Source organism: Dasypus novemcinctus, chromosome 3, assembly GCF_030445035.2.
Source record: "Dasypus novemcinctus isolate mDasNov1 chromosome 3, mDasNov1.1.hap2, whole genome shotgun sequence".
NCBI classification, from domain to species: Eukaryota; Metazoa; Chordata; class Mammalia; order Cingulata; family Dasypodidae; genus Dasypus; species Dasypus novemcinctus.
In genome coordinates, this window is record NC_080675.1 from 59,923,191 (window position 1) to 59,934,239 (window position 11,049).

Here is an 11,049-nt window from a genome sequence, read left to right on the forward strand (position 1 = left end):
TTTAAACAAAGGGTCAAGAGAGCATAGCTGCTTGGTTACTAAAATTATGGGATGTAGGGGGAGACAGTATTATGATTTTAGGAGTGGAAATGACAAAAATGACTAGCATAACTACACATCCCTTTCTCCATCAGCACCTTTACCAGGCATGGCAAAGATCAGACAGTATTCAAAATTTATTAATATGGTGCATTTTAGCTGCAAAATTGGCCTGGCCTAATGAGCAGAACATGCCATCCACAATAGGCAAATGGTCATTGGAAGAATTATAGGATACAGTCAGAGAATTGGGAGTGAAGCATGCAACATATGCAGAACACTTTTGCGGACCTGATGATGAGTTATTCATAACTGGTGTGAAGGATAAAATCTTCCAAATTGTGTCTCCAGCCTGAGATGGGATGAGTAGTTATTTTAAGCCCACTAATTGGCCAGGGTTTTCACCCAGTGACACAGGCAATAGCAGAATTGGATGAGATGGAAAAAATATGTTGAAAGGAATAAAGAAAGTAACCAAAGAGACCTCACAAGTGAAGGGGCAGAGGGGAGCTGTACATATAACCCTTAAATAATTATGTGCTGATTTAATTGCTGCAGGCACCCCAATAGAAAAAATAGATTAAAAACCTAATGCCGTATTCACAGGACTCTGGCAAAAGCTGCCTAAGGAGAACAAATATCAGCCTCTTCCTATGTGTAAATCTGTGCCACCAGTTATCATTCCTACAGCACTCCATTGAGAAAGTAGGTCTAGTGTAAGAGGGTGTATCCCCTCTACCCCTGAAGACAAGGGTGGGGCCATAGTTGCCTGCCAATACAGGCAACTGCAGTTGATCAGAGGCTTCAGTTATTCGCTGGTCTCCAAAAAACCATTTGCACATGGTAGCCCTTATTGATACTGGAAGAGAGTGCACACTCATCTATAGAAATCCCAGACCCCTAAAGGTGAAAGATGGGAATGGAGGAAAAGCCATATGAATAGTGCAAACTACCCTAACACTGCAAATCAGGTGCCTCACCCCTGGAAATTCTCCCATTCCCAAATATAGATCAGGGGTGGATATATTACAAGACCTAGACCTTACCACCACCGGTGAATTTTGCCCTTGCATCTGCATAGTGAAATCAATTATATGGGGTGCAGCTTATTGGTCCCCAGTGTACCTGCCCCCACCCAGAAAAGTCACCCATACCAAACAATATCACCTCTTAGTGGACATGCTGAAATCAGTAAGGTGTTACAAAACCTGGTCAGAGTTGGTGGTAAAAAAAACCTGATGGTAGCTGAAGGATGATGGTTGATTACTGAAAATTAATTAAGGCTGTTCCTGCTGTTCACATAGCCATGCCTAATACTGCAATGCTTCTCGATAACTTGGGAGAGTTCCATTATGCATTAGACTTAGCAAATGCCTCTTTTGGAATCCCACTAGCTGAAGATGGCCAAGATCAATTTGCATTTTCCTGGGGGAGGACAGCAGCTGACTTTCCAGGTTTTGCCACAAGGGTACCTACATAGATAGACATTCCTGTCAAAGAATGGTGGCAGCTGATCTATCAAAATGGAAAATGCTACCAGATATTGCAATGTTTCACTATATTGCCTGTATTATGCTTACTTCTATTAGTATTACATCTCTAGAAAGGGCAGCCCCGCAATTACAGTGCTGTTTAATTGGCCAATGTATTAATCAGCCAAAGGGGTGCTGATGCAAAATACTAGAAATTGGTTGGTTTTTATAAAGGGTATTTATTTGGGGTAGGAGCTTACAGATACCAGGCCATAAAGCATAAGTTACTTCCCTCACCAAAGTCCATTTTCACGTGTTGGAGCAAGATGGCTGCCAACATCTGCCAGGGTTCAGGCTTCCTTGGTTCCTCCCTTCTAGGGTTTTGCTCCTCTCTGGTTTCAAGTTTCCTTCCTTCCCAAGGCTTGCTTCTTCCTGGGCTCAGGGTTCCTTTCTTCCTGGGGCTGGCTTCTCTTTCCTCTGTGTGCTTACTTTCTGGGGCTCCAGCTTAAGGGTTCAGCATCAAACTCCAGCATCAAAACTCCAACATCAAAACACCCTTCCTACTCTGTCCTTTGCCATGCCTACTATCTGTGAGTCTCCACCGACCAAGGGGTGGGGACGCAAAACCCTAATGACATGGTCCAGTCAAAGTCCTAATCATAATTTAATCATGCCCAGGTACAGACCAGATTACAAACATAATTCAATATTTATTTTTGGAATTCATAACCATATCAAACTGCTGCAGCCAAGAAAGGGCCATCAACAATGCCAAATTCCAGGGACTCAGACAGTCTGTAAAATTCCTAAGGGTGGTTTGATCAGATAAGAAAAAGGTCTTTCCAGCCGTGGACACAGACAAATTACAAATGTGTCCAACTTCTGCACTGTAAAGAAACTGCGAGCTTTTATAGCCTTATTAAATTACTGGAGATCCTTTATACCCCACCTAGCTCGAAAACATTGACCATTATAAAGATTGTTTTAAAAGGGGGCTCAGTGGCATTGGGACACTGAGGCCAAGCAAGAATGCCAACAAACAAAAATAGCTGTAAAACACATCTAGAGCCGGGCGAGCTTGTAAATTGGATGTTGCCAGCTACCCAGAAGGGTTTGGGTGGATCATGTGGCAAAAACAAACTGGGAAACAAGTATTACTCAGGTTCTTGTCCCACCTATGGAAAGGAACAGAACAATGGTATGGTCCTACTGAAAAACAATCGTTAGCAGTCTATCTTGCTCTTAGGCCTATAAGAGTGACTTTGCCAATGAATGTGCAAACATTTTTGGCAATAAGTGGATGGTCAAAGACACTTGTATTCAGTCCAGAAGTGCTTGTGCACAGGTTAGCACACTACAAAAACGGCATGCTTATTTACAACAAAGGAGGTCTCTCTTTTCTAGCCCACTATCTGGTGAGTTACATAAATTAAAAGGGCCAATTATGTATGTAGAGAATCCAAACTCCCCTACACCAATCCCTGCCATTGATAAAGTAGCATCAATAATACAGGGTGTAGGGGCCCATTGTAGGATGCCTGGTATTCTGACAGTTTTTGTGGAGGACAACCATACCCTCCACCACTGATGGCACATGATAGCCGTTCAAGTAACCACTGACACCATCTGGATGAATGAAGGAGAACTTTACAGCAGTCAATGGGCTGAGTTACAAGCCATCTGGATGGGTATAGTCCATGAGCCTATATTGCTCTCCATATGTACCAATAGCTGGGTCATGTATTGTGGTCTGACACTTTGGTTGGGGCAGTGGCAACAGGAGAAATGGACCGTAGTTAGTAAAGACATATGGGGTAAATACCTGTGGGAAAATGTCTGGGTTCAAGCCCAAAGCCCCAATGCCAAAATAACCATCTGGCACATTACAATCCATGCATGCCTCCAGGAAGTTTGGAAGTGATACCTGAGCTAAAATTAGATGGGTTGATTAAAAACAGTGACCAAGCAGATTGGCTATATCCTAAATTGGGCATAAGGGTCCTAAGACTGTATGGGAATTAGGTAAAAGGTTACGTCTTCCTTTGAAATACAGCAAGTGGCCCATTCAATGGGAGAAAATCTTCGGAAACCACATATCTGATAAGGGTTGGATTTCTATGTTATATAAAGAGATCACACAGCTCAACAACAAAAAGACAAGCAACCCAATTAAAAGGTGGGCATAAACCACCCTGGCGCCCCGGGGCCGCGGACCTCGCAGCGGCAGGGCCCCCACAGCGGCCAAGGCCCTGGTGGAGCCACCGAGGGAGGCACAGCTGCGGTGGCCGGAGCAGCACCTCTACGCCGGCCCCAGCGTCTCCTTTCTCCAGCCACCGCTGCAGCTCCACTGGACCTGACTGCTCCGATGGGTCCCGCTGTGGATGGCCCCCAACACCGTCACCCTCCTCGGCCTCGCTGTCACCCAGCTCTCCACGCTCGTGCTCATCTCCTACTGCCCCACCGCCACCGAGGAGGCACCATACTGGACATTCCTTTTATGTGCCCTGGGACTCTTCTTTTCTACTAGTCACTGGATGCGATTGATGGGAAAAAAGCCAGAAGAACAAATTCTTGTTCTTTAGGAGAACTTTTTGACCATGGTTGTGACTCTCTTTCCATCCTGACTGGTTGTTTTCCTGCTCTTTTACTGGGATGTTCATGTTTTCTTGTGCTCACTGGCAGACTTACGTTTCAGGCGTATTGAGGTTTGGAAAAGTGGATGTAACTGAAATCCAGGTAGCCTTAATAATCGTCCTTGTGTTGTCTACATTTGGAGGAGCAACATGTGGGACTATCGGATACCCATTCTAGAAATAAAATGGAAGATGGTTCCAGTTCTTGGAGTAGTAGGTGGAGCAATTTTTTCCTGTTCAAGTTATTTCCATGTTATCCTTCATGGTGGTGTTGGCAAGAATGGATCTACTGTAGCAGGCACCAGTGTCTTGTCACCTGGATTCCACATTGGACTAATTATCATACTGGCAATAGTGATCTATAAAAAGTCAGCAACTAATGTGTTTGAAAAACATCCTTGTCTTTATACCTTAATGTTTAGATGTGTCTTTGCTAAAGTTGCACAAAAACGGGTGGTAGCTCACATGACCAAAATTGAACTCTACCTTCAAGATACTGTGTTTATTGGGCCAGCTTTTTTATTTTTAGATCAATACTTTAATAATTTTGTAGATGAATATATTGTTCTCTGGATAGCAATGGTTATTGCTTCATTTGATATGACAGCATACTTTATTGCTTTGTGCCTGCAAATTTCAAGACACCTTCATATAAATATCTTCAAGATTTCATGTCATCAAACATCTGCACAGTTCAAGTTCTTGCTTCAAAGAATCATTAGAATAACATGGATTGAAGAGACTTTCAAACTCTTGCCATCTCTTGTTGCTGCTGTTACATGAAAGGAGATATGAAACATTTGTTTAATATTTAGGTAAGTGTTATACATATTTCAGCAAATAAAATATTTCAATGCTTAAAAAAAAAGATGGGCAAAAGAAATATCTTGAATAGATATTTTTCCAGCAAAGATATCCAAATGGCCAAAAAGCATATGAAAAGTTGCTCAACATCACTAGCTATTAAGGAAATATAAATCAAAACTACAATGAGATATCATTTGATACCTTACAGAAGGCCATTATTAAAAACAACAACTGCAGCATCAAAATAAATAAAAACCAGAAAACTACAAGTGCTGGAAAAGATGTGAAAAAACAGGAACACTCATTTACTGTTGGTAAAACGGTGCACCCTCTCCTCAGGAAGCTAAATATTGAACTGCTGTATGACCTGGCAATCCCGCTACTAGGAATATATTCAGAAGAACTAAAAGCAAGGATGTGAGCAGATACTTGCATACTGATATTCATAGCAGCATGATTCACAATTGCTAGAAGATGGAAACAACCTGAGCACCTGTCAACCAATGAATGCGTACACAAAAAGTGGAATATTATACAGCTGTAAGAAGAAATGAACTGGCGAAGTACATGACAACATGGATGAATCTTGAGGATATTATGTTGAGTGAAATAAGCCAGACACAGTATGGTCTCACTGATATGAACTAAATATGGAGTTAAACTATAGAGAATATCAGTTAATAGGAGACAGACTGTGGGTTGAGAAGGGAGAACTGATAACTGAATGTATGTAGAATGTTTAATAAGGTTGATTATAAATATATGGAATTAGAGTAGATGGTAGTGCATTACAGTGAGTATAACTGCTGATTTATACATGTGATTGTGGCTAAAAGGAGTAGAAGAGGGAAGTTACTGTTAATTGAAAGACAACTAGAGGATAATATAAGGACTGTATAACATAATGATTTTGGTAGTAGATGAGGATTGTGGTAAATAAAAATATAAGTACAAAAATGTCTATTACAAGGTTTAAGAATACGGTGACACATGGAAAATATACAACTAATGTAACTTTTAGGCTATAGTTAACAGTAATAGTGTAATATTTTTGTAGCAAAAGCAAAGAAGGTACTATATCAAACCTAAAGGTAAAATATGGGATTTAGTTCTATGACATACGAACACGATAAAGCATTTTTTCTTCATTTTCATTACAAGGAGACTTTTGAAATATCATTTAACCAATCTGTGCTCATTTATGTATCTTTCTGACCACTAGATGAACAATTGAGTTTGGTTTTAGAGTTAAATGAGATAAATGTGCCTGGATGGAATTTTTTTAAGTATTGCTTCTGTATTTTGTTACGCTACCTTTTATCTATTTGTTTTTTGAAGTTTATTTAAAAAACAAAAAAGAAAAATATAATGATGTGCTTATGGCCTGTGAGTCCTGTTAACATGCATTTAAAAGAAGGATCTCTAACCCTATAATACAGGCAGGTGTCCCTGGTAATACAGACCAGACAATGCTGGCAAATAGACTAATAGGACCCCTTCCTCTGTTAAATGGACAAAAGTATGCATTAACCTGTGTAGATACTGCTTCAGGAGTTCTGCAGGCTTTCTGGTGTTGATGAGCAAATCAAGCTTCAACAATACAATGACTCAAGAAACTTTCCTGTACCCACAACACATTGACAACAGCCAAGGCATCCATTTTACAGATCACCAAGTCTGGGACTGGGCACACGAAAGAGAAATTTGCCTGGCGTTTTCATCTGCCATACAACCCCTAGGCCACTGGCCTGATAGAGAGGAAGAATAGTATTTTAAAACAACAGGGAAGTGGCCTATCACATGGGAGTTCCCAGGTTTGGTGCCTGGTGCCTGGTGCCTCCTAAAAAAGATGAGCAAGACAATGGGCTGATGTGATGAGCAGGTGCAGCAAGCTGATGCAAAAAGAGACATGAGGAAAACACAATGAGAGACACAGCAAAGCAGGGAGTGGAGGTGGCTCAGATGATTAGGTGCCTCCTTCCCACATCGAAGGTCCCAAGTTTGGTTCCTGGTTCCTTCTGAAAAGAAGACCAGCACACAACAAGCAGACACAGTGAATGCAAATAAGGGTGTGGGGAGAAATAAATAAGTCTTTTTTAAAAAACGCAAAAAACAAAACAAAAACAAAAACAACAGCTACAGCAGTTATCTCCAAACCACTCATTGTACGGGTGGGCACCTCATTTACAGGAAGCAATTAGGCTAACACATAGCACATTGTCAGCTGGACAAAACTCAGCATATGAACGTTTCAGGATCCCAAAGAGCACTCCATCAGCAATAAGAACAGTAATATCAGAACAAGGTATTCTGCCAGTTAGAACAGGGACTGGTATTGATATTGTCACAGGCCATACCCAAAGTCACCCACCAAATTTGGTGGCGCTTTTACTGGAAAATGCCAGCCAAGTAGATAGGTATTCTTAATCTTTGGGGACAGGAAGAGGAATTAGCAATAACTCCTATTTTGTATTTAGAAGATCCTCATTGCCCTAGTTTACAGCAGCTTCCTCTATAGAAGATGGAGCTGAAGTCACACTCCTATTATGTCTTAATACACAAACACCTTTATATAATGACCTACCTGATGCCATAGAACCCTTGGGGGCTAAAGATTGGTACACCTCCCCAGGGAAGAAACCAATGTTAGGAAATATCTTGTCAGGCGATGGTCCTATAACTTGTATGTTACTTAATGATCATGACCTCTCCATGTTAATTCCTACTAAACATCTTGTATTTTGTCCCTATGCAGTATTTCTAATCTTTTGGGCAGAAGAAAATGATTTTCTGAAGTGGGCAACTAAAGTGGCTGCAACTCATAACCAAACTGACTCCTGGTTGTATGGACAATTGCCAACTTCTGCCAGAGTGGAATGTCTTGGATAGTATTGCCTTTTAACCTAACAGGGTGGAATTTGGGGATCTGCTTTACTAATTTTCCTCTTGACATTAGCTGGCAAAGGTATTAGTATTTGTATCTTATATTGTTCTTGTGGATTCTACCTCCAGATGTGCCCATCAATTACTGCTCAGGGATATTTGTGGAAGAGGGGCTTATAGAATGTAGGAGTGAGTTTTTTGAGAGTTGGAATGTGAGGCCATAAACCAGAGAAGCCATAAATTCTTTGATAAAGCAATACACACACCCACTCATGTAGGTGCATCTTAAAGCGCACATGCAATTCCTATGCATGTTAGTTATCTGAACTAGAATCACACCTACTACATGTCAGTAACTTCAAAGAGACATGCTTACAATCTTGCAAATCCTGACTTGGCTCTGTGCTTTCCTTGTTATTACCCCAATATAATTCCCTTTAGCCTATGGGGCAGCATGGAGTACTACTCTGAACATCCTACAGCCGCCCAGGACCAGCTTCCCTGGGTTGTAAGTTCACTAAGAAACTGTTACTGTTTTGCTATATGGACTGACCTGTTTTGATTTTTGGTCTTAAGTGCTCATAAAACTTTGGCAGAATCTATTCTGTAGGTTCATGCCTGACAATCTCTATCCTCAACTTATACTGTTTTCCTTTAGTGATTTCATAGTTTCAGCTTCCTACCTGCAACAAAGCCCAAACCTATCTGCTAAAATATCACCTCTCTGAGAAACTCCAAGCTAGAAAACACTCTTTTTCATTCTCACATTCAGTAGATCACCAAGGCACAATGATTCTGCCTTTTCCTCGTGCATCTCTTCCCCAACCCCCTCCATTTTCAATATCACTTTCCTAGTGAAGGTCCTCACTCTATTATTGTGACAACAGCTTCTAGGTTAGTGTAGCAGTTTGATATTATTCATGAATTCCAAGAAGAAATATTGAATTATGTTTATAAACTGATCTTTTCCTCTGGGCATATTAGATTATATTGGATTCAGAGGTTTGCTTGATTAAGTAATCATGTAAACCCATTGTGCCAGTAGGGCACCCCCCAAAGGGTGGGGACTCACAGATAAAAGACATGGCAAAGGACAGAGGTGAGGGCTTTTACTGTTGGAGTTTTGATGTTGGAATTTGATGCTGAAGCTGGAGCCCCAGGGAGAGAGACAGAGCCATTTGCCTGATAGTCTACAGCTGACCCTGTGGAGAGAGGCAAAGCCTAGAGAGCCTCATAGCCTGCAGCTGACCTTGTGGAGAAAACAGAGGCCCTGAGACCAGAGGAACCCCGGGAGCCTGAACCCTCACAGACATCGGCAGCCATCTTGCTCCAACACATGAAAATAGACTTTGGTGAGGGAAGTAACTTATGCTTTATGGCCTGGTATCTGTAAGCTCCTATCACAAATAAATACCCTTTATAAAAACCAACCAATTTCTGGTATTTTGCATCAGCACCTCTTTGGCTGACTAATACAGAATTTGGTACTGAGGAGTGGGAAGTGCTTTTGCAATTACTGAAATGCTGGAATGGTTTTATGAATAGGTAATGGGTATTTTTTTTAAGAAATCGTGAAATGCTAGGTGGAAATGGCCTAAATTGCTTTGAAGAGACTGTTGATAGCAATATGGATACTAAAGAGAATTTTTATGATGCCTTTGAAGTAAATGATGAAACTGTTATTTGGAGGAAAGGTGATCCATGTTTTAATGTTGCAGAGAGCTTAGCAAGATTAACTCCTGGTGTTTTATGGAAGGCAAAATTTGAAAATGGCAAGCCTGGGTATTTAGCTGAAGAAATTTCCAAAATAAACCTGGAGATTGTGACTTGGCTTCTGCTTGTAGCTTATGGCAAAATGCTAGATGAGAGAGAGATGCTGAGGACTGAACAGTCAGGCACAAAAAAAAAAACAACAGAAACTGATTCTGGAAATTTCAAGCCCCTGGAAATCAGGCTCCCAGATGAAAGTACCCCACTGGAGGACTTAACTAAACTTGGAACTTGTAAATCAGTATTGAAGATGCACTTATGTTGGAAAGACTTGTGGAAAGTCTTACTGTCTGATGGCGTGGACCCCTGCTTCCTGCATGCTAAACCAACAAACTTTTTGAGAGAGCTGTATGAACAAAACCACTATCAGCCTGGAATAAAAGGGACATGGAAAGAAGAGATTGAAGGGGAAATGACTTCAAGAGGAAAACCATGGAAACTGAGATCTGGAATTAGGACATCACCTTGGACCAAGAGAGGGACCCCACCCATGTGTACAGAGAGGGTGAGTTTGCCCAAGCAGTTGAAGTGGGTAGATGCTCCTGCCCAATGTTCTGGGAGAGTTTGGCTGCCCCTGGGTGCAGAAAGGGTGGAGCACATTCCCCAGGGATTAGGGTGGTTAAGGTCAGCACCCCACAGATCTGAGAGGGGTGAACCTGTCCTCCAAAGTTAGGGAAGGCCAGGTGGTCAACTCATTGCTATGAGAGGGTTGAGCTTGTATGCCAAAGGTTAGGAAGAATGTTGTCTTCACATCACTGTACTAGGAGGATTAAGACTCTAACCCAAAGTTTGGGTAAGGTGTGGCAATCACCCCAATACTCTTAGAGGGAGAGGTTTGGAGTTTGGTTGACACCCAAATGCTTGATGAGGGTGGAACAAAGAAAATGGCCATTGGGCAAGCCGGTGGAAAGTGTGGGTCCCCATATAGCCCCAAGGAGGAGAAACCATCATCTTAAGAATGACTCTCAGACTGAAATAGAATGGAGGATGCCCTGCAGGTTTACTGAAATGTAGAGGACCCATTACTCATGTTTCCCTTCCAATTTCTCCTTATTGTAATGAAAATGTTTATCCTTTATCTGTTCATTTGTGTATTGGAAGTTGATGAATGTTTTCTAAGTTTAGGAGGTCTATAACAGACAGGACTTTGCCCCAGCACAAACTGTATTTCTTTAAATTGATTGTAATATGATTTAGTACTTTCATTGTAACTGATTTAAGGTTTTTTAAAAATATTGTAATGTCTTTTTGGAATTCAGAGGGTGGAGTGTAGCAGTTTGATATTATTGATGAATTCCAAAAAGAAATATTGGATTATGTTTGTAAACTGATCTTTTCCTCTGGGCATATTAGATTATATTGGATTTAGAAGTTTGCTTTATTAAGCAGTCATGTAAACCTCTTCTGCCAGTAGGGCACTGAGTCCTCACCCTCTGGTGGGTGGG

At 41.3% G+C, this 11,049-nt stretch overlaps 1 pseudogene; it reads left to right on the plus strand.

Moving 5' to 3' along the window:
• The first annotated feature begins 1,439 nt into the window (after nt 1-1,439).
• On the plus strand, nt 1,440-4,881 carry LOC101430018 (cholinephosphotransferase 1 pseudogene; annotated as a pseudogene).
• Nucleotides 4,882-11,049: the final 6,168 nt, after the last annotated feature.